We start from the raw sequence: 21,440 nt of genomic DNA, 5'->3' as shown, positions 1-21,440 counted from the left end.
GTTGAGGAGAGTGAAATGCATTGTTCACTCTCTCACCAAGGAGAGAGTGAAATGTGCTTTTCACTCTCCTCTTCAGAGAGAGAGTAGAATGCCCGTTCTACTCTTGCGGCAATAGAGAACAAAACGTAGCGTAATCTTCTGCTTCAACTGTAGGTGGCTGGCCCCGAACATGGCAATGTTTCATTCATGCACGCTGAGCAAAGAACACATCGTTTTGCTTCTAAGAGAACAGGCCGCCGCAGTTCAAAGGAACGCGTAGCGAGCGCTCTACTTTTTCACTCGGAGTTGCTCCACCGCGCGCGCGCGCGCTCAAGATCGCGGAACAACACAGCACCGGAGAAAGGTGATCCGTCCGCCGAGCAGCGCAGCAGGAACAAAGGCCAGCCGAGGGAGATCGTATGTCGGCCATCTCGCGTCGCCACGAAAACACGACAGTCGTTCGTCATGCCCTGGATATAACAACAAATCCTCCACGGTAAGTGAATTCCAACTTAGGTGCACATTGTCCGTATATGTCATGCTATCGCCAGGAAGTCGTCGCTGCGCTTAGCCGACGCGATTGACAAAGGACTAGGCATACGCGCTGTGTCTCTCGATGTCAATCGAAAAAGCCAGTCGTCGCGATAACTGCATGTGATTTTATCACTTTGCCGTTGTCCGTAAGAGCTTTAGAGATCGCAAACGCTGCCAGAACTATGGTATGTTCAATAATACGCCAGGCGAGAGGACGCTTAAAATGGTTCGCTCATCAGCCCGTGATTCCGAGCCTATGCGGAGCGTGATTAGCGTGCGTTTTGTGTGTTTGAATTTATTCAGTTTGGCAGTATACTGTGTACGGAACGCTGTTGAACTAAGGAATCACATAACAGAAGGCGTCATTTTGCTGGCAGCATGCTTTTTTTATAAATAAACCGCGCGCTTGACGGTGTCTCGCGCAGAGGGAGTCTGCGACCACTTAAGTTACGTGCAGCACCAGTGCTAGTTAGAAACTGCCGCAGGCATTCAGCTGCATGCTGCAAGAGGTCAGTTGGGCGCGTTATCTTGAACTTACTGAAAACGCATGAGGAATCCATGTTTTATGCTGAAAAATGTATAAACACCATATAAGCGATCTTGCGCGCGGCAGCTACAAGCGACGCGATGGAGATGGCTGTCGCATTCGCTCGTCGCCTACAAGTCGTACTCCGTGCAAGTGACGATATTGAGCGACGCCTCCCCGGTGTTGCCGGCATGAGGGCTGCAATCACGCGTGACGCGTGCTTTAGTAATTTACGTTGATGTATTTTACTATAAAAAGTAGCATAAAATATTTCCGGAGGTCTTGCCGTAGGTTCTTATCCTTGCACGTATAAAAATCGAATCATTTGCTCGTTCCGCGCGACAATCGGTAGTATTTGAGCGATGTACATCCAGTTCCGGCTTCCCGCTATTGGCTAGTCGCTCATAGCACTTTCGGGCGACGAGCGACGATTTCTAGATTTCCAGAACCGAGCCATGTGTTCAAGCGACGGCCCGTTTTGTCGCTCGAAGCCGTCGCTCGTCGCCGTCGCGCACTAAATCACTCTCACAGTGTTTATCCCTAAGACTGAACTGTTTTTGCTCATGTATTGAAATGGTGTGATTATAGGTAGGTCTGGTTTTGTCTCCAGTTGCGGTTTTCGTGCACGGTGCGAAACTGAAAGGATGCTTATGTCTACGAACTCGGTTAGTTGTCGAGCAGCTAGTTATGCATCGGCATCGAATATAACGGCTGCTGTGTGGAATTACAATTGCAAGGGCGCTTTGCGTACGCTTATTGTTTTGGACATGCCTTTGCATTTGCTAATATGAGTTGGCGTGTCAGAGTTATGTCATATGAATAGCTAAAATAGGCTTCCTCTGGGGGTTACAAGCGTAATGTGTGCATTTTGCTATTGCATGGCAGATCAAAATGTGTTTATCGCTTGAATATTTTTAGTAGAGAAATAAAATATCAAAATAAAATGTTGCTTTAATTCCGTGTTACCAGTCTGTCGTACACAGAACAATAGGTTGGTGTAATAAATTAATAACTGCGGTTTAACTGCTACTTTTACATGCCTTCAAGAATCTAAAATGCTAGATTTCAAACTGCAGCAGTAAGTCGGGTCTGTAAAAAATGAACTCCATTGCGCACCTCATACATGAAAATAAGTTCCTTTTAGTAAGCTTAGATGCAGGTCGCAGTGAACTTTCTTGTTAGTATTGAAATGTGGGTAAGCTTGCCATAACAAGCCTTGTTGCCCTTTTTTATAGGCACATCCATATATCCAATGAACTGAAGCACAATATTTTCATCCCTACTGAGCATCATGTTTGCAGCTATAATCCTCAAATTATGGCTTCAGCAGTGGCACAACCAGGGATGGTGCGGGGGGCACACTGGGCACGTGCTTAGGATGTGTCACAAGTGGTGTTTGCGATACACCAGACTCATGAAGACCTATGATGTCTGAAAATGACCAATATTCTATTCATTAGCAGGAGTATTCGAACATTCGTGCCGAACGAGGATGAACTGTCCGTTATTTCTTTTTTGTGTAAATTTAAAATTGAAGTTAATTTAGCAGTTGACTGTTGCAGTCATTTGGATGTTTTGCATGCATTTCACTAAGAAGACTAAGAGCTAAGACTTTCTTTTATTGCCATGGCCTTGACTGTCTTGATGTTGTTTTGCACCATGCCCTTGTATTGACTTTTGCATACGATATTTTTCAGGCACCTGCTTTATATAACGCAAGAAGGCAGCTGCAAGGACACGAGGATGTGAATGAGCCAGTGCAGCGCGACTTCACGTAGTGCAGAGGAGCCAATGTCAAAAAATCAAAATACATTGGCATGCAATTTGGACAAGAAAACTAGTATATGGGTATATTGGGTGTACCATTTGACCAAATGTAAACAAAATCAAGATACAGTATGTTACACCAAGATGAAAATTCTCACGTGCTCCAGGCAGTCATCTTAACATGGTATATTTATGTAATGTCTCCGATTGGAAAGTCAAATCAAGTATGCTCTCTGGAGACAAACACATAGCAGCAAGTGTCATTGAAAAGTTAGAAATGTGTTTTAAGAAAGCTGATTAGTTCTGAGAAGTGACTGCTTTTTGTCTTGCCTCTCAACAGATACATCCATGTGATAAAAAATAGTGGTACAATGAAATTGCATATTTGCTTAGTGACATGATACATACTTGCAATGAGCACGGTGCCTTTGTTTACTATAAATAGCAACAGCCCATGCTTGGTTAGGTTAGGCCCCCTACAACATGCAGGCATGGGTGATCGGCGCTTTTTTTTTATTTCTGTGTCGTGAGGTTTATTGACGTGCGTATAGGTGCAATGGCACGCAGTATGGCTAGTACAAAAAAGGGGGGGGGGGGGGGCAGATATATGTAGCTCACTGTACACGACACAGGGCAAAGGAAATCCGTGTTCAGCAACTATGTTAAATGCCATGTATGTAAATTTTACAACGCTACTCATTCGAAGTACGCACAGGTGCATATTGAAGAAAAGTTTTCCAGGGTACATAATTTAGTGCGTAATTTACACTAATTTTGCTCTAACCACAAGACATAATAAATTGAATATACTGCACGGAAAAACCTAGAGCGAATTAAATTGTGTGTCAGCTTCGTGTGTATAAATATAGTCTTTCCTATGCATTAGGTTTTTCGCGTAATGCATTACTAGTTGACAGCCTATCTTATCATGTGTACTCTGTTTACATTACAGTTGTTTATTAGTTTACTCATTTGTTTTGCAACTTATGAAATGCCGGTGTATATATATTTTCAACATTTGACATAACCCTGTATGTTTTGTAGGGACAACCCAGGACGTGCATTTCTCAGCACCCAGTCAACTGCCAGAAGCGACTCGAACACAGGCCACCAGTAAGTGGACATCAGTTGCAATTTCACATTATGCAGTTGGCTGCTGCCTTGTACTGAGGCTTTTTTTTTTATGAGATGGTGGTGTCGTTCTAATGTACATTTTGACCACAAAGGTGCGATCATGTCTCACAGAGGCATATATGGTTGCTATTCTCTGCGAGGGACGTGTTCTCGTGTTCGTGAAGCATTTGTATTTGGCAGTATTGTCGCCCAATGAGTCAGGTATAAACACTGTAACTTGCCACTGCCGGCAAGTAGTTGCGAGAAACACAATATATTATGACGCTGTAAAGTTATTTCATTAATTCGAAGGAAAATTTTGCAGCGGGAGAAAAGGTTGCTATTCCAGGTAAACATGTCTTTTTCTCACAAGTTATTTAACCAAACTGTGGATGCGTGAAATTCGTGACTTATGAATAGATTTTAATTCATCCTTTAGTAATGCTTCTAAAAGAGACTAGAAATAGCATGTGACTACCTCTCCAATCAGCAGATCATACACTTACAGTCATAAGTGGTAGTTCCATGCAGTCTCGCACTCTATATAACCTTTCCTTTCAGCAGCATTGGAACTGGCGGCTGCGTTTTCAGAAGGAGGAGTGCACTTGGCACTGTATATGTATGTGTGAATTCGGTTTTCTTTGTATGTGTCGGCTCACTGACACAAACAGTGCAAAAATCAGTTGTACCATGAGGCTGACGACGCCTTCTGCCGCTAGAAATGCGGCACTTCATATTTTATAGTACTGCATGACATTTAAATCAAAGCTAGCACATAAAATGATCAAGAAAACTAACCGCTGTTATAGCTGTTTTCCTCAAAGAAAGCTTGTCCTTTATGGGCTGTGTTAATCTGAGCTCTCCACCGATGTTTCAGTAGTATTATCCCTTAGTGAGTGAGAGATTGGGGGCAATTAATCCTGTTAGTCTTTAAATGGTGTCCTAATTATGTGTATTTGTTCCAACAAAGTTGTCTAGATTACTTTATTGTGTAGTGTAAAGCTTTTGAAACCATAAGCAACTAGTGAGTTGCTAACATGCATATGCATTTGTCACTATACAGGTGGCACTCGGCTGTACCACTGCAGTGCTGCAGAAATTGCCAGCACCAGCGGCTTTGCAACAGCTGTTTCACAGCATGTCGGTATGTGCTAATTTATAGTTACGTTGGGATGGGTTAGTATTATGGACCACTGCTACTCTGTATTGTGACAGATCCATATGATAAGTGATGTAATGGGCACAGCGAAAACCTGTGAATGTTTTACTATGGTACATAAAAAGGCTCTCCTTTTCGTCACTGGAGCAGGGGAGACGAGCATGCAGGCACTCCTGAATGTACATATATTTCAAAACATGAGAGAGACACACACACACACATATATATATATATATATATATATATATATATATATATATATATATATATATACAATTAAACTAAAGGCAGGGACATGCCATCTTTCATTTTGAATTGACTTGTACAGCGCAAAAATACAACACAGACCACAGAGAAGCCCGCATGTTAACAGGTTTGATACACACAATAATTCAACAGATTTGATACTTCAGGTGTGCTATTTTACGCAAGGGGGAAGGGAAAGGGGAGAAAACCAGAAAAAAGAGTGGAGTGGAAAAGAAAGGAATCGTGCCAAAAAGCATGAGAAACATCGTGCAGCCAGAATCGCCAGCAGGACATCTAAAAAGCACTCTGATAAAATTACATACAGGGAAACCTTACGTATTGTTTGTTTCAATCAACTCAGATCACATGCAGCCATTACTGCAATCATGTTGTTTCCTTATGTCATGAGGACAAACTGGGGGGTGCAGGATAGGTCCAGAGAGGCGCACGGGGTTGTTTTCTTCATATTGTGGTGCTCCCACAGTGCTACGCACTGTGGCGTTTGGCATCGTCAATTGTGACGGCATTCTGATTTTGATGCGCGTGTTTACTTGAAATGTTCAAAAAATGTCGAGAAGTGGTTTAGGGGCCCTTTAAGCCACCCTGAGCAATTATTCGTTCAGATATATCTAAACATACTTTAGTGATGATGCATAATAAAGTGACCTAGTCTGGCTCCTCAGTGTTTTAAAATTTTTGGTTTCGAGAGACATGTTTCCCGTGCCTCTTGATTATCTCTTCTAATGAGGCTTAACTGTAATGTACACACACAATTGTGTAACTCCTCCTGCAAGTATTATTCATTAAGCCTGGTCACTGATGTGCAAAGCTTGTGGTTAAGTTTTGATGTTCGTACTTTTTAGAGCTATGTTTATTAATTCAGGCTGTTCTTATTGGTTCTTCGATGCAGGAGACAATGCCTACGAAATTATCGGCCGTGATGACGAGAGCCCTCAAGAAGCAAACGACATCTCTGTTGCAGAAGTGAGCCCGATACCACCTGAAGTTACCATGACAGGTGGCACGGCAGCAATAGATACAGAGACTGCCATGTCTACTGCAGCTGCAACAGTGTACGAGGCAAGCAGCAGTGTGTCAGCATCAGCAGCAGTGTCAGAAGGAACCGCACCAGGCCTGGTAGAGCAACATGTGTGCTATCACTGTGACTTTTTTTGTAGTGCATACAACTCATTTGCTCAACATACAAAAGCTTTTCACCACGACTGTTAGCCAGTGTTCTTGTGCAGCAAGTGCAAGACTAAGTTAAGTGTTATAACACAGTACAAGCATCACTTTAAGATATGAAAACATATTACAGTTGTTGCCTCCCCAGCCAGCCCACATAGCGACAACAATGTGGAACACATGGTGGGACACACATCTTCTCCATTAGAAGATAGTAGAGACTGTCAGTGTTGTTGTTAGATTAACTGGTCTTTGTAGGCAACTAGAAGGACAACACAGGTGTCATAAGATTGTTGTTTATGTTGTTGTTGAAGAGGTAAAAAAGAAGTTTGATGCAGCTGAAGTGCCAACTGATATTGAGCAAATCAAAAACAACCACCTGAGAAAGCAACACTATCGAAATTTGGGTATCTATGTGCCGCCAACTCTGGTAAGGATGGCATAGGACAGAAGTGTGTTGAAAATCACACAGACACTGCTGTTCCATCACTGGTCACAGTGAGCAGTGACTTGTAGGGCAAGAGAGTCAACTGAAACGAACATTATGGCATAGTGTCATGCTCCCATGTGACCACTTTCCATGTTATTTTGCATGATACAGCTCAACCTCCAGAAACGAGACTGCAACTTGTCTGTAGAAAGCTTTCACAAAAAATTATGCATAACACTATTAACACAGCAGTATCTTCTTTTTTTGTGGGTTCGAGGTTCCCGGGTGTCCATTAATGCAAAAATTGCGGAAAAAAAGAACATGAGCCGCACTTGCACCTTTTTAACACGTACGAGGGGGACCGAACTTTTCTAGTCATGTATCTTCATCATACTATCAAGTTTTTAAATGCCTTTTATAATTATTATTAACAGTTATATCTGAGTGCATTGTATGCATTTAGCAGGTGTAAAATCAGGTCAGTTGGATCAGATGCCTTATCTGCAAGAGAGCGCTATATTCAAGAAATTTGAATTAAAATAGGTACATTAGAGACGCAGTCTTTCTGCACTTTATTGCGTGTGGTTTAAGCATTGCTCAATACTTTTGTGGATGACAGTTTCAACCGGCACAGCACTGCGCTTTGTCACGGTCAAGTGTCTTCAAAGCGGTGTTTACCATTTGTGTTGATCTGTTTGTGTATTCATAGAGCAAGTTCTTATTTATTTTTTTCCGCATTCTTGTGCTTGCACTAAGCTTGTATAAGGCAGTTACAAAATGGGCGTCACTATAACAAACTGTTCTGTTGAGCTTACACTTGCAAATAATAGTGTTCAGATGGCCGCACTTCTATGTAGGTGCACCGATAGCTTTGTGTATGTTCTCATGTTTGTATAAAGCTTATATAAGCTAGTTACAAAATGTATGTCACTAAGCATTGTGATATTCTTTAAAGAACTGCTTGGTTGGTTTTACACTTGTGAATTAGTATTGAGGCGGTGGTATTTCCATGTAGGCCCAGTGCCAGCTTTCTGTGTGCTCACGTGTTTGTATTAAAATTTTACAAGGGAGTTACAGCATGTACGTCACTAAGCGCTGTGATATTTTTAAGGAACTGCTTTGTTGGTTTTACACCTGTGAGTAATAGTACTCGGGTGGAACTAGTCATGTGTAGGTACACAGGGACCATTTGTATAGATTATGCTCCTGTAAAGCAGTTACAAAGTGTATGTCACTAATCACTGTGATATTTGTTGAAGAATTGCTGTGATGGTTTTACACATGTGAGTAATAGCGGTCAGGACACAGTACTTGCGCTGTATAGTTGAACTTATACAGTGTCAAGACATGGGCTGTATACGTACCAAAAGAAATGTATGTCATTATATTGTTGTGATTATTACTGTTTGGATTTTATTAAACTCTAATAACATTTTTTCTTGTATCTATTGAGGTATGGCAATTTGTCATGCAACCAAACTGAGAACCTGAACTTGTGCATACAAATAAACAGCTAATTTAAGAGTATACTGCTCATATTCTGCGAAACCAGTTTAACAAATCTTGTACTACAATGCTGGGAAAATGACAAAGCTAACAGGGATGTACAGAAAAAGTTTGCACTGGCTGAAGGACTGCCCCACACTGGAGTTGGTAATGTTGCGTTTATTGGAGTAGAACAGTAAGTGCACTTCTATTAAAAATGTGACAGTCAATGCAGAAACATAAGGCAGACGAGCAGATGTGGCAAATTTTTTTCAGGGCCCTCCATGCCTACTACTGCATTTCTAGTCTTCCTGTGCTCTTCGTATAAGCCCCTGTTCAGCCAAGGTTTTTACTCCATGACAGTTGTTCTACTGGGTTCGTAGCAATATTGAAGAAAAAAATGCAATGGTTTTCAAGAACTTTCGAGGCCCCGACACAGTAACTTCAAGGACCTCGTGCGATTTTTTTAGTAGTTTGGACAGGCAATAACTTGTTCAACAACATCGTTAACTTTAATGCAAACAAAAGAATACAAAACAAATCGCATTTCACTGATTTCAAACATTTGAAAGACTGCTAATTTGCCTTTCACCACCCATCACTAAACGCACACAAGGAAGCATTTCAAAAAAGCACTCAAAGTTTTTCTCCAATAGCACAATTAACTACTTGGACCTGCAACATTTGCAGTTTTTGAATACTGTTTGGTTTGACAGTGTATGGGATGTCATCTGTTGCCTCAGCTTTTCACCACCAAATAAGCAATAGTCATTTGTAATTTCCTTTTATTGTGTCTGTAGCTCTCAATTTACTCATCACGGCTTTTCTTTGAATGCCTCAACTGTTGAGCTTCCTGCTTCTGCTCCTCCAAGTACATTTGTCGCCGGTTCCATGTGCCTAAAACTGGTATCTGCAGCTCCTTTGTAATTCCAACTTTAACGATGTCGCTTTCCTTCTATTACCTCCACAGACAATTCTCTGTGACATGCGAAGAGTGTCACAGAAGGGAAAAAAACGCTTGGCAATGTCTGCTAAGTCTACCCAAGTGTACAAATTTAAGGACTTTCCAGTACTTCTAAAAATTCCAGGGTTTTCAATGCCTTGAAAATGGCATTTTAGAAATAAAGGGTTTTCAAGGATCGCTACAAACCCTGGATTCTAGCACCTAAATAATTTTACAAGCTTATTTTGGCATGGAGTTCGGAAATTCATGCTTTTTAGCTAACGCTACACTATCTCTGTACATTGAAGCCACGAGAGCGCAACCATTTTGGAGTAAAGAAAAATATTGAAAGCTTTTAATACCACTCTTTTTCTATGGAGCTTCGTATTGCCTAGTTAAGTTTACGAATGTGCCTGGTTTTGGTGGGCGTTTCTTCGACATTTTCTGTGAGAAGTAGATGACTAACCCCCGTATTCAGAAATGTATATTAATACGAAGCTCATGCTTGACTTTATATAAACGACGCCTGGTGCGAACGTCCCCCAGACGCTCACTGCCTTTTGTTTGGTGCGTTCACGACTTGCGTCATTTAGATCAAGCCAAGCATGGGCTTCAAGTTATGATTCATTTCTGAATATGGGGGTAAGCGCGCGCAATTCCGGGCAACGCATTGTGCCATTGACACTGAGAGGAAACGGGGAAAACAAAGTTAACGCCCTATGCTCCTAAACTTTCGCGTACCTGTGGTGCGCGTGTATCGTGGAAGAAGAAACTGCGCAAACACCAGGACGAAAAAAAGCATCAACCAAACCAGCGCTTCGTGGTGTGGTCCATGTTTTTGCGTCGTCCTTGTGTTGCGCTGTTTCTTCTAAAATGCTCAACCAACTAGCCAACAAGTCCATCCTGTGCATATATATTGAACACACGTATGAATGTAGATGGTCTTCGAAGCTTTTTGAACGAGCACTGCCACAGGATACGAGCAGTGCACGCGTAACAAGTGGACACACTAGTCATTTAAACATGCGTGCCAATGCATGTGACGCGGCTATCGGCATAAGCAGTCTCCAAATGCTGGAATGCATGCTCTTGAAAACGCTAACGATCCGCTGCTAATGCAGGACAACAGCTCACAGCGGACTGAACCAAACTCTAAACTAATGCACTTGAAAAGAACGCCTACACGGCAGCGTGAGGCACGTCGAAATGCCTGGTACTGGCGTCGCAGTTGACCACATACGAATGGAACTGGCGGAAAAAATAAACAGAAATGCTCACCAGTATACGCGCGACTTAAATTCACATACGTGGATGGTTGGCACGATACTTTGTATCAGCGTATTTTCGGAGAACATATAATGCATGGACTCGAAAAGCACTCGATCGTGAGCTGAACGGCACATTTGTTATTTTCCTGGGGTGACGACAAGCCGTGAATAGTTCTCACGTCGTCGTCTACGTTGTATTCCTTCGTTAGTCGTAGCAAGGAATGGAAATGATGCAAACGCAAACGTATTCCAGTACACAACAGCACAGCACACTGCAGAGAAACTCCACTGTTGTGTATATAACCTCTAAAAGAAGACGACTGAGCGTGGTGGCTCTGTGGTGTAATGGTTAAGATGTGTGCTTTGAATTGTATAGATGCGAGTGTACGCGGGTTCGAATCCCCGTGATGTATAGAGCAATGTGGTTCTCCATAAGTATGTGATTCCCTCGACTATTGTGTTCTAATTAAATTTTGTGTCTCCTGATTGTGAAATGTGCGAAGTTAATTGCGGATTGAATGTTAATTACCTTTTTTTTTCTCCGCAGTGGCGTTCGGGACACATACGCATAGCCCGATTCCGAGCACTCACGCCTCATGGTAGGCAGCAAATAGTCAGGAAAAATTACTTTAAAATCCTGCATAACATTGCTCACGCCTATTCTAAAGGCCGCTTGGAATTGGGCCACTGACTCTGAGCAGCCGCCTAGGGAACGGTGTATCAGCGACCCTAATTTGATCTGATTTCCTGCCTGCATACGTGGCCAGGACTTCGCTAAGAGGGTATTGGGAAGAGTACTAACACTCTGCTTGGGGGAGTAGAAGTACTCGGTCTGGTGGAGTGCCATTACCCCTGCGGTGAGAGTATTAGCACTCTGCGGAAGAGTACTAGCACTCCCTGTGGGAAGAGTATTATCACTCTGCAGAAGAGTACTAGCAATCCCTTGCGGTGGAGTAACAAAACTCTGTCAACAGGAGTTGACCTACTATCTCTCAAAGAGGGTCGATCTACTCTCGAAAAGAGAGTGAAATATGGGACAAGCCGCTACTCCCTCAAAGAGAGTGCCCGGCACTCTCTTTGTTTTTAGAGTGAAGCAACAAAAAAACAATGATACCAATGAAATTATAGGTAGAATTGCTTATAGATTTTAATTGATTTAAAGAAACCACAAACAAATGCAGATAATGGTGGATGAAGAAAGAATTTGCTGTAGGTCGGAAAGGAACACGCGCCTTCACATCAGGCGTGCGATGCACTCATTATTTGCGGTACAGCGGCGCCCGTTTCACATCCACTTCGTGGGGTAGTTATGACTGCAGCATCGACGACATCCAACCTTTGGGGTATTAGCCAGAAGCCCAACTAACAGCCTTGGCTGTGGGTGTGGAAGATTTCTCCTGCTGCTGGTGCCACTTTTGCTTAGACGTTTTGGTTGAACGCAACTGGTTAACAAATGTACACACGCCAACTGAAGGCATCTGTGCTGCAGGTATCGAGACAATGGCTTATAATGAACAAGTAAGAAAGAAACCGAGGGGTTCACATTTTATTTGTCATGTCATAGGAAGCAACAAAAAAACAATGATACCAAGGACATTATAGGTAGAATTGCTTATAGATTTTATTTGATTTAAAGAAACCAGAAACAAATGCAGGTAATGGTGGATGAAGAAAGAATTAGCTGTAGGTCGGAAACGAACACGCGTCTTCAGATCAGGCATGCGATGCACTCATTATTTGCGGTTCCACGGCGCCCGTTTAACATCCACTTTCTGGGGTAGTTATGTTTATAGCATTGATGACATCCAACCTTTGGGGTATTAGCCAGAAGCCCTACTAACAGCCTTGGCTGTGGGTGTGGAAGATTTCTCCTGCTGCTGGTGCCACTTTTGCTTAGACGTTTTGGTTGAACGCAACTGGTTAACAAACGTACACACGCTAACTGAAGGGATCTATGCTGCAGGTATGGAGACAATGGCTTTATAATGAACAAGAAAGAAAGAAACCGACGGGTTCACATTTTATTTGTCATGTCATAGGAAGCAACAAAAAAACAATGATTCCAAGGACTTTATAGGAAGAATTGCTTATAGATTTTAATTGATATAAAGAAACCAGAAACAAATGCAGATAATGGTGGATGAAGAAAGAATTTGCTGTAGGTCGGAAACGAACACGCCTCATCGCATTAGGCGTGCGATGCTCTCATTAATTGCGGTTCCACGGCACCCTTTTAACATCCACTTTGTGGGGCAATTATCTTCACAGCATCGATGACATCAAACCTTTGGGGTATTAGCCAGAAGCCCTACTCACAGCCTTGGCTGTGGGTGTGAAATATCTTTCTTGTTGCTGGCGCCACTTTTGCTTAGAGTTTTTGGTTGAACGCAACTGGTTAACAAACATACACACGCTAACTGAAGGCATCTATGCTGCAGGTATTGAGACAATGGCTTTATAATGAACAAGAAAGAAAGAAACCGAGGGGTTCACATTTTATTAGTCATGTCATAGGAAGCAAAAAAAAAAACAATGATACCAAGGACATTATAGGTAGAATTGATTATAGATTTTAATTGATTTAAAGAAACCAGAAACAAAAGCAAGTAATGGTGGATGAAGAAAGAATTTGCTTTAGGTCGGATACGAACACGCGTCTTCACATCAGGCGTGCGATGCACTCATTATTTGCGGTTCCACGGCGCCCGTTTCACATCCACTTTGTGGGGTAGTTATGTTTACAGCATCGATGACATCCAACCTTTGGGGTACTAGCCAGAAGCCCCACTCACAGCCTTGGCGGCGGGTGTGGAAGATATTTCCTGCAGCTGGTGCCACCTTTGCTTAAACTTTTTGGTTTAACGCAACTGGTTAAAAAACCTACACATGCTAACTGAAGGCATCTATGCTGCAGGTATCTAGAGAATTTCTTTGTAATCAACGAGAAAGAAAGAAACCGAAGGGATCACATTTTATTAGTCATGTCATATTTTTAATTTATACATACTGCAGCCACTTTATGGGAATATTGCAGGAGTGGGTTAGAAAAAAAGAAATCATACAACAAAAAAAACAAGTAAACAATAACATATTAAATATTAACAAGAAATAAGGCAGATGACACAAATGAAACTCAAAATAACAACAATTCTGAGAGTCAGTACAAAAACGAGAATGAGTAAATACACTGTAACAACAAGAAAATACATAAAATCAGGTGTGGCCCCGCAGGGGCGTCTGCGCCAGCAGGCGTTTGGTGTGTTGAGACACCACGTACCCGAGCACACGAGGGTTGGACCCTCCCGCGTGTAGCCGTGCGCGGCTTAGCCGTGTCTGGGGAAAGGGGGATCCTGGCGGTTGAGCTGATGCTGGGTGTTTGGACCTTTAAGGCCCCCCCGGCAGAGGAAACACACCCCTTTGGCCTCTGCTTCACATAGACGGCACCCCCGGACTGACCCAACCGGGGGAAATCGGTAGTTGCCTTTTCCTGTCTCTCTCTCCCTCCAGCCTTCGTCTTTCTCTGACTTTTGATCTTTCCTGTCTCTTTCTCATTTCTTTATTACTTCCGATCTTCCTGGCAGCAAGGGTTAACCTTGTGTGAGTAGCCAACCTGGGTTATGTCATATTTGGTTATAGTGGTAGCGTAGTGCTGGCGTTTGTAGGCCCTGTTTTACAGGCCCTGCAGCGTCCCCCTGTTGGGCTCCATGGTGGGTGGCTGGCGCTACTGCCGAAAAATACACTCCCACTTATGGCTAGTTCTTTCCCTCCACTATCTGATCGCTCCCTGAAAAGGGGGCGCACCGAAGACATCTTTGAATTTTTTGGACGCCAAAAAGAAACTTTGCCGCGATTTCATGTAATCCATTCTGAAAAACAAGGAAAACAAGCACGAACAATCTCACCTTTTGTTGTTTCAAAAACCCTAACTCAGGCATTTGGACCAGGTTATAAAGCATCAAAGATGGCTAGCGGTGATTTCCTTTTGGTGCTCCGCGACAAAAAGCAACACAAGAAACTGCCTAACCTTCTATCTTTAGGAGATGTCCCAGTGACAGTTACCGCGCACCGCACGATGAACACCACCCGTGGTGTAGTTTCGGATGGTGACCTGATGTAGTTTACGGACGTTGAACTATTAGAAGGCTGGAGCGATCAAAACGTATTCAATGTTAAGAGAATTCTGCTAAGGCGCGATGGAAAAGAGATTAAAACAAAACATCTAATTCTTACCTTTGGTTCAAGTGTGCTCCCTGAGAGTATTGAGACAGGATATGTGAAGCTCCGGGTGAGACCATATGTCCCAAACCCTCTGAGATTATTTAAATGCCAGCGATTTGGCCACAGCTCATCGAACTGCCGCGGCCGCCAAAGCTGTGCAAAATGCAGTGCTCATGAGCACTCCGCTGATTTGTGTGAAAACACTCTCCACTGTGTGAACTGTGATGGGGAGCACGCCGCGTACTCGCGGTCGTGCCCATCTTGGAAAAAGGAGAAAGAGATTGTAACGATCAAAGTAAAGGAAAATATAAGTTTCAAGGAAGCACGCAGGCAGGTTTCCTTCCTGCCAAAGAAGACCTTTGCCGAAGTGGCGCGTAAGGGGGCAGCGCCACAACGGTCTCCGGCGGCTGACCGTCCCACACCCAGTGAGGCGGCAGTGACGCCATCCGCCCCCCCCCCCCCCCCCCCCCGGCGGCTGCAGCTAGCGCTGCTACGCCAAGCCAGCAGACAGGGCCATCTACCTCCGGGCAGGTGACCTCAAAAGCCTCGTCCAACGTACCGAGCCCTTCGCGCCAAACAAAGCGCTCGGAAGAGCGCGTGTCCAGAGCCTCGCAGGAGGCGATGGACACAACCACCAGCAAGACGGCGCCACTAGCGCCTAAGGAGCGGCGACGCACTCTCGATCCCTCCAAAAGAGACAAAACTCCGGTCACAGCGCCTGAAAAAGGCCCGTGAGCTAATCCTCGTCTCTTCAACACACAGCACCCAACACATATAGCATAATGGATACACAAATACTCCAATGAAATGTGAGAGGACTTCTCCATTACCTCGACGACATTAGAGAACTCCTACACAAACACAATCCCAAGTTGCTGTGTGTTCAAGAGGCACACCTGAAATTAACCAACACCAACTTTCTAAGGCAATATGCCATTTTCCGCAAAGACCATGATGATGCACTCACCTCGTCAGGGGGTGTAGCCATAATAATCGATAAGGGCGTAGCATGTCAGCAAATAAATCTCCGGACCCCCCTCGAGGCAGTTGCAGTACGAGCTGTGCTATTCGGTAAGCTAATCACGGTTACTTCGATGTACATCTCTCCTTCTTGTCAACTTACAAAAACAAGAGTTCGAAAGCATCATCGATGAACTTCCTCCGCCATATATAGTCGTTGGCGATCTAAATGCACATAGCCCCCTGTGGGGTGACACGCGTTCCGATGCGCGTGGGCGCCTGATAGAAAATTTTCTGTTTTCTTCAGGTGCATGTTTATCGAACAAAAAGGAACCAACGTACTACAACGTTACACATAAAACATACTCGTCCATAGACTTGAGCATAGCTTCGAGCTCATTATTTCCGTACCTGGAGTGGTCCGTTCTCAAGAACCCCTATGGGAGTGACCACTTCCCAATTACACTAAATCTATCAAAACCGGATAGATGCTCGCCCCATTTCCCTCGATGGAACCTCGAATCAGCAAATTGGGAACTGTTTCGAGAACTCACATATTTAGGCAAGGACGACATTTCTTATTTTAATATAGACGATGCTGTGACATACCTAACTGGTTTTATTATTGACGCTGCAACGAAATGCATTAAACAATTTAACGGACTGGCAAAGAACCGTCGCATCCCATGGTGGAATGACGAATGTCGAAAAGCACGCAAAAATCAAAACAAAGCTTGGGGATTGCTTCGCAATTCTCCAACAGCTGAAAATCTTTTTAATTTTAAACAGGTCAAAGCACAAGGCAGCAGAACACGTCGACGTGCAAAGAGAGAGAGCTGGGAGCGTTACATATCCGGGATAAATTCTTACAAAGATGAGACAATGGTGTGGAATAGGGTAAATTTATTTATTTATTTATTTATTTATTTCATGTACCCTCAGGGCCATTGGCATTGGAGAGGGGAGTGGTTACAGGCATACAAAACAAGAAAAAATAGGAAATGTGATACAAGGAATAGGAGTATTGCAATAAAAGTTAACAAGTGTGTCTACTCATACAATATTAGCTAAGGCGTTCTTGAAAAGCTGGTAATCTTCGATGGTGGCTGTCAGTGCGGGAAGGTGATTCCACTCTGTTGCTGTACGAGGTATAAATGACTGGAAGAAAGCGTTTGTTCTACAAAATGGGACACCGACCTTGTAGGCATGATCTAATCGAGATGATAGGTGACGTGGGGGAGGGATTAATTCGCTACGCAGGTGTGGATGATGAAACATCTTATGGAACAGACAGATACGAAACGCTTTGCGACGTGAGGCTAGGGATGGTAGATTAAGGCTTGATTTCATTAAAGATATGCTAGCGGTCCTGTTATAGTTGGAAAGAATGAAGCGAACCGAGTTATTTTGGACCATTTCTAGTGAATATATTAGGTTTTCATGATGAGGGTCGCAGATGGATGCGGCGTACTCTAGTTTCGGACGTATTAATGTTTTGTACAACAGCAGTTTGAGGGAAGAGGGCGCTTTAGAAAAGTTGCGGCGGATGTAGCCAAGCATACGATTAGCATTGTTAATTATGTATGTGATATGTGCAGACCAAGTGAGAGTGGAAGTGATGTGTACACCAAGGTACTTGTATGAGCCTACCGACTCTAAGAGGACATGATCTAAGGAATAAGTGGGGATACTGTTGCAAGTTCTTGATACACGAAGAGATTTACATTTTGTGATGTTAAGTTCCATTAGCCATGTTTTATACCACAATGAAATAGCGTTCAGGTCAGTCTGAAGAGCGGTTACATCGTCACTGCTTGTTATTTCTCTGAAGATTACGCAGTCATCCGCAAATAAATGGATATCAGAGGAAACAGAAGAAGGCAAGTCGTTGATATAGATTAGAAAAAGAAGAGGCCCGAGGACGGAGCCTTGTGGGACGCCGGAATGGACAGGGTTCGAGTGAGAGTTAAGATTATTAGCTGACACGTATTGTGAACGGTTTTTAAGGAAACACTCAATCCAAGCAAGAAGTTTGGGGTCAATGTTCATGAGCTGTAGTTTGTGAAGTAGCAGTTTGTGAGACACTTTATCGAAAGCTTTGGAGTAGTCTATGAAAATGCAATCCGCCATTGAACGAGTATCAAGAATTAGGTGTAGCTTATGTATGAAGGAAGCCAGCTGCGTTTCACAAGAATATGTTTTTCGAAAGCCATGATGTGAACTTGAAAAAAATGAATTTGACTCAAGAAAGTTAGCAAGCTGTGAATATAGGATATGTTCTAATATTTTGCATGGGATACTGGTTAGTGAAAGGTAGTTAGTGTAATTAGTGTAATAAGTGTAGTTAGTGTAATATTTTGCATGGGATACTGGTTAGTGAAAGGTTGGTGAAAGGCCGGGAGACGAACCCCCTGTCCTTATTAAGTACCCAAGGAGATCACCTGGAAGACCAGGCAGATTGTCTGGGTGAACACTTTGCCTATATCTCCAGTGAATCTCATTACACGCAATCATTCCTCAAGTTCAAAGAACGTGCAGAGCGACAGCCCCTTGATAGGAAATGTGGCCATTATGAAGATTACAACCGCCCGTTCAGTTTAGCTCAGCTTAAAACTTCTCTTGCATGTTGCAACAGCTCAGCGCCAGGTGATGACCGTATCATATATCAAATGATCAAGTCCCTCCACCCTGAAGAACAGAAAACACTCCTCTCACTTTATAATGTCATGTGGGCGGCTGGATATATGCCATCTTATTGAAAAGAAGCTATAATAATACCTATACTCAAACAAGGTAAGGACCCGTCCTTGCCTAGTAGTTACAGACCTATCGCTTTGACAAGCTGTCTTTGCAAGCTTTTTGAAAAGATGATAAACCGGCGCTTAGTATATCTCCTTGAGAGCAACGGACAATTAGATTCTTACCAGTGTGGCTTTAGAGAAGGCAGGTCGACCGCAAACCACCTGGTCCGTATTGAGGCAAATATAAGGGATGCCTTCATACACAAACAGTTCTTCCTCTCCGTATTTCTTGATTTGGAGAAAGCATATGACACCACATGGCACTTTGGTATTATCCGAGACCTTTCCACTATGGGTATCCGCGGCAGTATGCTGAGTATCATCGAAAGTTACCTTTCTAACCGCACATTTCGTGTAAGGGTGGGCCATGCCTTGTCGATGTCTTACACCCAAGAGACTGGTGTACCACAAGGTGGTGTGCTAAGCTGCACACTCTTTATTGTGAAAATGAATTCTTTGGGCATGGCTATCCCACGAACGATGTCATACTCTGTATATGTAGATGATGTGCAGCTTGGTTTTAAATCATGCAACTTAACTATCTGCGAATGCCATGTCCAGCATGCCTTAAATAAAGTGGCGAAATGGGCTGACGAAAGCGGTTTCAGGTTGAGCCTACAGAAAAGTACCTGCGTTCTTTTCACAAATAAGACAGGAATAGTACCACGTCCTGCTATTGAGCTCTCTGGTAGCAGATTGCCTGTAAGCGCCGAACACAAGTTTCTCGGCATTATACTGGATTCGAAACTGACATTCATCCCGCATATTAAATACTTGAACGATAAGTGCCTCAAAACAATAATCATATTGAAACTTCTATCAAGTACAACATGGGGCAGTGACAGGAAATGTCTTTTGAACTTGCATAGGTGTTTTGTCTGTATAGGTGTCTAGGGATAATGAATACCTTCTTCCGCAAGCGGGATAGCCGAAAGTGGACGTGGAGGAGCCCGAACGGCGAGACTTGAAATGAAATAGACTTCATACTCTGCGCTAACCCTGGCATCAAACACGATGTGGACGTGCTCGGTAAGGTGCGCCACAGTGACCGCAGGATGGTAAGAACTCGAAGTAGTCTAGACCTGAGGAGGGAACGGAAGAAACTGGTACATAAGAAGCCGATAAATGAGTTAGCGGTAAGAGGGAACATAGAGGAATTCCAGATCAAGCTACAGAACAGGTATTCGGCTTTAACTCAGGAAGAGGACCTTAGTGTTGAAGCAATGAACCACAATCTTGTGGGCATCATTAAGGAGTCTGCAATAGAAGTCGGCGGTAACTCCGTTAGACAGGATACCAGTGGGCTATCGCAAGAGACGAAAGATATGATCAAGAAACGCCAATGTATGAAAGCCTCTAACCCTAAAGCTAGAATAGAACTAGCAGAACTATCGAAGTTAATCAACAAGCCTAAGACAGCTGACATAAGGAAGTATAATATGGATAGAATTGAACAAGCACTCAGGAATGGAGGAAGCCTAAAAGCAGTGAAGAAGAAACTAGGAATTGGCAAGAATCAGATGTATGCGTTAAGAGACAAAGCCGGCAATATCATTACTAATATGGATGAGATAGTTCAAGTGGCTGAAGAGTTCTATAGAGGCTTATAAAGTACGAGGGGCACCCACGATGATAATGGAAGAGAGAATAGTCTAGAGGAATTCGAAATCCCTCAGGTAACGACAGAAGAAGTAAAGAAAGCCTTGGGAGCTATGCAAAGGGGAAAGGCAGCTGGGGAGAATCAGGTAGCAGCAGATTTCTTGAAGGACGGTGGGCAGATTGTTCGAGAAAAACTGGCCACCCTGTATACACAATGCCTCATGACCTCGAGCGTACCGGAATCTTGGAAGAACGCTAGCATAATCCTAATCCATAAGAAAGGGGATGCCAATGACTTGAAAAATTATAGACCGATCAGCTTACTGTCCGTTACCTACAAAGTATTTACTAAAGTAATTGCAAATAGAATCAGGAACACCTTAGACTTCCGTCAACCAAAGGACCAGGCAGGATTCAGTAAAGGCTACTCAACAATAGATCATATTCACACAGGTGATAGAGAAATGTACGGAATATAACCAACCATTATATATAGCTTTCATTGATTACGAGAAAGCGTTTGATTCAGTCGAAACCTCAGCAGTCATGGAGGCATTGCGGAACCAGGGTGTAGACGAGCCGTACGTAAATATACTGAAAGATATCTATAGCGGCTCCACAGCCACTGTAGTCCTCCATAAAGAAAGCAACAAAATCCCAATAAAGAAAGGCGTCAGGCAGGGAGATACGATCTCTCCAATGCTATTCACAGCGTGTTTACAGGAGGTATTCAGAGACCTGGATTGGGAAGAATTGGGGATAAAAGTAAATGGAGAATACCTTAGTAACTTGCGCTTCGCTGATGATATTGCCTTGCTTAGTAACTCAGGGGACCAACTGCAATGCCTGCTCACTCAACTGGAGAGGCAGAGCAGAAGGGTGGGACTAAAAATTAATCTGCAGAAAACTAAAGTAATGTTTAACAGTCTCGGAAGGGAAAGCAGTTTACGATAGGTAGCGAGGCACTGGAAGTGGTAAGGGAATACATCTACTTAGGACAGGTAGTGACTGCTGATCCGGATCATGAGAGTGAAATAATCAGAAGAATAAGAATGGGCTTGGGTGCGTTTGGCAGGCATTCGCAGATCATGAACAGCAGGTTGCCATTATCCCTCAAGAGAAAAGTGTACAACAGCTGTGTCTTACCAGTACTCACGTACGGGGCAGAAACCTGGAGGCTTACGGAAAGGGTTCTACTTAAATTGAGGACGACGCAACGAGCTATGG

The 21,440-nt window shown here is 43.3% G+C and overlaps 1 long non-coding RNA gene across 1 annotated transcript; it reads left to right on the top strand.

Moving 5' to 3' along the window:
- Positions 1-36: 36 nt before the first annotated feature.
- Positions 37-8,466, top strand: LOC126518769 (uncharacterized). The gene is made up of 3 exons (XR_008609884.2): positions 37-3,919; positions 4,983-5,063; positions 6,235-8,466. It is a non-coding gene; the product is annotated as an uncharacterized lncRNA (long non-coding RNA).
- Positions 8,467-21,440: the final 12,974 nt, after the last annotated feature.

This window comes from Dermacentor andersoni, chromosome 1 (genome assembly GCF_023375885.2).
Source record: "Dermacentor andersoni chromosome 1, qqDerAnde1_hic_scaffold, whole genome shotgun sequence".
Classification (NCBI taxonomy): Eukaryota; Metazoa; Arthropoda; class Arachnida; order Ixodida; family Ixodidae; genus Dermacentor; species Dermacentor andersoni.
The sequence above is the reverse complement of the archived record's forward strand: the minus strand, read 5'-3'. Positions and strand labels throughout refer to the sequence as shown.